The sequence below is a fragment of the Acipenser ruthenus genome, chromosome 10, assembly GCF_902713425.1.
Source record: "Acipenser ruthenus chromosome 10, fAciRut3.2 maternal haplotype, whole genome shotgun sequence".
Lineage (NCBI taxonomy): Eukaryota > Metazoa > Chordata > Actinopteri > Acipenseriformes > Acipenseridae > Acipenser > Acipenser ruthenus.
The window spans coordinates 20420783-20427129 of NC_081198.1; the positions used below are offsets into that span (position 1 = coordinate 20420783).

Consider the following 6347-nt stretch of genomic DNA (forward strand, 5'->3'; position numbering starts at 1 on the left):
TATATTGGTATCCCTACGAATTGCCTGCAGGAGGGGTTCAATGCACACGACATATAGCAGTGGGGATAGTGGGCAACCCTGTCTGACCCCTGACTGGATAGATATTTTACCAGTCAGGTGCCTGTTCACCAAGACTCGGGTCCAGTCCAGGAGCGAATTTCATCTGGTCCATCACTTTGTACATATATTCATGGCTTACCCTATCGAACGCCTTCTCCTGGTCAAGGTTGAACAGGCAGAGGGGATGGTTCCGTTCTCTAGAATAAGCCAGAATGTCCCTTGTTAACATTAAAATATCCGTGATGGACCTCCCTGGGACGCCACAAGCCTGGTCGGGGCCAATGACCAAAGGGAGGTGTACTTGTAGCCGGAGCATCAGAGCTTTGGCTAGTATCTTGTAATCCACGCAAAGGAGGCTGATTGGGCGCCAATTCCGTAGATCTTTAACTTCCCCTTTCTTATGAAGGAGAGTAATTACACTCTCCCGCATAGAAGGGCCCAACCGCTTCTCCCTGTAGACCGCTCTGTAGACCTCCGCTAAATGGACTTTTAGCATGTCCCAAAAAAGATGGTAATACTCACCCGGGATGCCATCTGGACCTGGCGTCTTACCGGTGTTCATGGTCTTAACCGCCTGGGTGAGCTCCTCCAGCGTGAGTTCTGGGTCCTTCTCCTCCTCCTCGTCGTCCCGCACTGAGTCAGGCTCCAACTGGCTCAGGAACCACTCTATCAGGGTGTCATCTGTAGCTTTGATGTTATATAGGTCCCTATAGAAGTTCTCTACCACTTTTTTCACTCCCTCACTATCCTCTACTATCCTCCCCCTGCTGTCGAGCATGGAGGACATCAAGTGCCGCTTCTCCCTCGTTTTCTGGAAGAAGAAGCGAGTACACTTTTCGTCTTCCTCCATTTTTTGCACTTTTGCATTGTGCATGACCTTTCGTTGTTCCTCCCTACAAAGCACTGAAAGATCTAGCTTGGTCTGGGCTATCTCGTCGCTTACAGGGAACCCCCGAAGCTGAAGCAGGCTCAGATGCTGGAGGGCAGCATTCAGGTGTTTATATTTGGCCCTCCTTTCTTTTGCTTTCCTCTTGCCTGCTGCTATGAAATAACCCTTAGTTCTGATTTTGACCATCTCCCACCACTCTATAGGGGAGTTGAATAGGTCACGCAAAGTGGTCCACTCAACAAGCCTGCTCTTATAGGCTGCAGCTATGGAGGGGTCATCGAGTAAGGAGGTGTTTAATTTCCAAACCCCTGACCCCATCTGGGAGGTCTGAGGGACCTGCAATGTTACCTGCAGGAGCCTATGGTCAGAGAAGAAGACGGCCTGGGTGTCTACTGCCGTCTTCGTAAGGGAGCTGGTATGCAGGACGAGATCTATACGGGAGAAGGAGGTCCCAGATGAGCTCACCCAGGTAAAGGGAGGCACCAGGTCCTTACCTGCATCACACAGGGAGAAATCAGATATTACGGAGGACAAAACTCTACTAGAGCGGTCGTTGCGTGGCCTGCTCCGGTCTACGTCCCTCAGAGCACAATTGAAGTCACCTGACACGATGACGGGTACGTTCCCCAGCAGGAGTGGACGCAGCTGTGGAAAAAATTGAACTCTTTCGTTTTGGTTAGTGGGTGCGTAGACATTGACCAGTCTGAGGGGAGTGTTGTTGTATGTCACATCCACGCTCAGAATTCTACCAGGTTCTACCTCCCTGCTGCTGCGGGAGGTAATAAATGGGTTTTTAAACAGGATACCTACTCCGTCGGCTCTGGCTATGTTGGAGCCCGACCAGAAGGAGTCCCCCAGGGTCCAACTCTCCTTCAGGTCCCTATAATCAGGGCTCGACGAAATACCACACTCCTGCAGAAAGATGAGATCTGCTTTCAAGTTAGCTAGATAGTTTAGTACATCAAATCTTTTTTGTGTCTCCCTGATGCTCCTGACATTAACAGACACACATATCAGGGCCATCAGGGTAGCTAACAAGAAAAGGAGTCGCTGCGTCCACCCCATAGCGACTATGATTGGGAGGTCGGGACACTCTTCCTACTCTTAGCTCTACGCTTGCTTCGAGGGGGCTTGGGCTTATTTGCAACTCCCATCACCCCTGAGAAGGTACTCACTGCTGCCTCGTCCAAGAAGGCACCGTCTTTATATGCACAGTACGTGGAGTTGTTGGGGCTATTCAACTCCCCACAAGGTAAGTCTGGTGGAACTTGCTCAGGGCCCCTCGGAACGTGTGGGTCAGCTTTGTCCTGGGGGGGGGGTTATGACAGACAGCATTCTTTGGCTGTTACCGTCTGTTGAATTGGAGCTGTTAGCAGACTTCTGGCTTACCGCGTCCAGGGGTATTCCCATGTCCTCCAGTGCTGTATCTAGGAGGACCTCTAGGGGGCCCCTGGTTTTGCCCATACAAGGGAGGGGGTCAAGGATGCTTTGAAGGGAGGCCCTTCGCTTGAAGAGGGTCATTGCTACAGAGGTACTGCTGGTCAGGGAAGGTGTTGACCCCGACCTCTCCCTCGGTGCATTAGTGAACACCTCTTCTGCGAGGTGTGCTAGGGTTTGTGCCAACGACTGGGAAGGCTGGCTGGGGATGCCCTGGCTGGCTGCTACCTGCCCACTAGGCGGCAGTGTAGCGTCCCACTCGCCTCCGTCTCTGCCTGCGAGGGCAAGACTGGGGACTTTGTGTGGACATTAGCTGGTTTTGGATCTATGGGGGCCACCTGCAACTTGCTGTCTTTGATCCTGATCTTCTTTCTTTTCCCCCCCCTCGTCTCTACCCTTTCTTTTCCCCACCCTCTGCTGGTTCTTCACTCCCTTCCCCTCCTTCTCACTCTCACTTTCACTGTCGCTTTCGCTTTCCTCCCCCACGGACTCAATCCTTATGGCGTCATAACGAGAGCCGAGGGGGAGTGCTGGCGCTGAGAGGGCCCTACTCAGGGGGGGGCCGCTGCTGGGTCCGGGCTCCCTCCCTGCCTCGTGTTCTGCATCAGAGGAGCTACTGGAGGAGCTAGTGGAGTGGCTGTTGTACTCTCTCTCTGGGCTGGGGGAAGGGGTCCTCGTAAAACGGGACATGTCTCGGGGGCGGGGGGGTGAGGGGGTGCTGGTGATGATGGTGGTGCTGGAGTCTGGGTCTTGGATACTGTTGGTGGTGATGTGGACTGATCTTTGTTACTTGCTCCCTCTTCCTGCTCAGGCCTAGGCTTGTTCATGTTTGCCTTGCTGGCTCTGGCCATGTTGGCATAGGAAGAGGGGCAGTCCTTAAACAGGTGCCCCTTCTTTCCACACAAATTGCACTGCCTCTCTTCTCTGCAGTGGCTGGTCTCGTGGGGGGCGCCGCAGTTCCTGCACTTGACTACAGTACACGCGGCCGTCAGGTGTCCTAATTCCCCACATTTCCTGCAGAGTTTTGGCATCCCATTATAGAATACCAGCCCTCTGTTGGGCCCTAACACTATGGAGTTTGGAATGTGGCGGACGCCTCCAATGCCCGATGGATCAACATTAAGGCGTACCAGCCACTTTCTGGCTCCTGTCCAAACCCCATCTTCATCTGTAATTTTCCTCCCTTCTGATGACACCCTCCCATAGCGGTTAAGCCATGTTGTAATATCATAGTCGCTAACAGCCTCATTGAAAAATTGGACAGTAACAACTTTCATTTCTCTGTCTGTCAGTGCATCCACACAAAATTCTTTGTATGGAGCGAGATATTTATTCTCCCCCCAAAAGGACCACATTTCTTGTAACTTTTGGGGGTTCCTAAAACTGACCTCAAACACTTCCTTAAGCCCTGGCAATTTCACCAAACAATTCAAGTCAGAAGGGGAAAAACCCATACCCCTCTGAAGAATGGTCCGGCTGAACTCCAGTCTCGTCAGTCCTGGTTCCGTTTCATCTTGCTTGTTTCTTGTGAAGCGCACCGCATTGTGCCTCCTGGTTTCCTGGGTTGGCCGGAACGCCATCCTTCAGCTGGCTCCTCCGATTGGGGTGGGAGAAGCCTCTGGACGTCCGGGTTGTCTCTCTCTACGGAAAAGAGACAACGTAAGCAGCAAATCTGGGCAGTTGAAGGAACTATTACTTTAGTCCCTGAGGAGATGGTCGCCTCGCAAGAGGGACCCCCTCCCCAGGTGAACGGTGTCCTTCCCTGGCGGAGTAGGGGGCGCTGCTTGGCACCGAGACCACGTAGGAAGAATCGTGGCTGTGACACCTCCTCGGGGTCCGGGGCCGCCCTCTGCTCCTCCCAGATGGCGCCCTCTGCTGGGCGCCTGCTGCTCTCTCGGTCTGGATCTCGATTACAATCAAGGGCTGGGGATGAGGTCGTCTAGGTCATCAAAGGGTCCTCAAAGGTCGTCTGGATGGTAGGTCCTCCTTCTCTCTAACTCCAGGAACGTCTGGAAAAGCCGGAACCGCCTGAAAAAGAAAAAAACGGGAACCGCCTGAAAAAGAAAAAACTACTCTCAACAGTCAACAAAATCTTGAAAGACCCTCGGCCTGGATTGGGCAAGCCAAAACCAGACTGAGCATTAGTCTTCCAAAAAGTTGCCGAGCTGAAGAAAGCCAGTCAAAAATAAAAAAAAATTCTGTTCCTCCTCACCCGAACAAACCTCTCACAGACCCTCGGAGGGAGCGGGCAATGCCACTACCCTCTAAGCCTTAGTCTTAGAAAGATTTATTCGAACTGAAGAGAAGCCAGAGTATATGGCTGGCTAAGAAGGACCTGGCATAGGGACATGTTCCACCACACTTGTCTGGTTAGCTGCATGCTCCCAGGAAACAAACTGCTGCTGTCTACATCATCATCACATGTGAATAAAAGAAAGAAAGACAGCAAGAAAGAAAGAGAGAAAGAAAGAGAAAGAAAGAAAGAGAGAAAGAAAAAAAAAGAAGTAAAACGGCGGGAAAACTTGCATCAACACTGGCACTCTCCCTCCAGCAGGGGTAGACAAAATGCTCACAGGAGAGATCCAGATCTGACTTTGACCAACGTTAGAGAAAGGTGTGCACCGTTCCCGGAGGTACTGCAATACCGGGCCGATGCGTGGAGTGGACGGAGCAAGCCCCTGTTCCATCTCCCGATTCCAAAAATCAATTTAATATATGGTCCCCTGATAGGGGACGTATCAGATATTAAACTGATAAGAACAGATACTACACTTGATCTTAGCCAAAAGGCCGAGAAGCGATGGCGACTTGGCCCTTGCCCGGGGCCCCCCAGCCCGAACGGCACAGGGGGATTCAAAGGTGGGTGCAAAATTTCAAGCACAAGCAGACCCCAAAAAAACGGGCTGCTGCTTCCAGAGGGGAAATGTGCAATTTAAGCAGGAGAAAACAAAACAAAGCAAAAACACACACATAACACCAAAAACAAAACATAAACTGGCGGAGTGCGTCTTACAAATAGTCATGCCAAGCTGCTATGCTGTGCAAGGTGCCTTGGGTAACTACAACTGTGCCTCGCTGGCTGGCTGGCTTGCTAAGAAGGTCCTGGCATAGGGACATGCTCCACCACACTTGTCTGGTTAGCTGCATGCTCCCAGGAAACAACCTGCTGCTGTCTACATCATCACCACATGTGAATAAAAGAAAGAAAGACAGCAAGAAAGAAAGAGAGAAAGAAAGAGAGAAAGAGAGAAAGAAAGAGAGAAAGAAAGAAAGAGAGAAAGAAAAAAAAAGAAGTAAAACGGCGGGAAAACTTGCATCAACACTGGCACTCTCCCTCCAGCAGGGGTAGACAAAATGCTCACAGGAGAGATCCAGATCTGACTTTGACCAACGTTAGAGAAAGGTGTGCACCGTTCCCGGAGGTACTGCAATACCGGGCCGATGCGTGGAGTGGACGGAGCAAGCCCCTGTTCCATCTCCCGATTCCAAAAATCAATTTAATATATGGTCCCCTGATAGGGGACGTATCAGATATTAATACTCTTTTATTGAGATTTTACATTTTTTACATTTACACCCATTCGTTTTTTTCATTCATTTTACATTTCTTTTAAAGATGACATTCATGCATACAGACATACATTTTGTTTTAAAAGCATTTAAAATACATTTAAAAACACCAAGACAATTGTGCTTTGTACATGGTTAAAACAGACACAGATTAAAATCAACATGAAAAAAACCTGTGCTGCTTTAAAAGTGACTGGAAAAAAAGAACCATCTATAAAAAACCAGTGTTTGTGAGGGCCGGGGAGTGCTCTCTAAAAAAGTTCAAAAGTGAACATAAAACTAGATCTAAAACAGGGACAGGGGAAAAGGGACAGTGTATAGTACAGTGAGTTAAAATTCTAAAATTTTAAAACACTTAAAATGTAACTTTTAATAGTTTACATTAAAAATC

General features: G+C 49.9%; 1 non-coding gene and 1 pseudogene across 1 annotated transcript; both read right to left on the reverse strand.

The window, feature by feature from the left end:
* Positions 1–4997: 4997 nt before the first annotated feature.
* On the reverse strand, positions 4998–5188 carry LOC131739139 (U2 spliceosomal RNA). The gene has a single exon (XR_009330306.1). It is a non-coding gene; the product is annotated as a U2 spliceosomal RNA (small nuclear RNA).
* A 598-nt stretch (positions 5189–5786) lies between these two features.
* Positions 5787–5941, reverse strand: LOC131738665 (U2 spliceosomal RNA; annotated as a pseudogene).
* Positions 5942–6347: the final 406 nt, after the last annotated feature.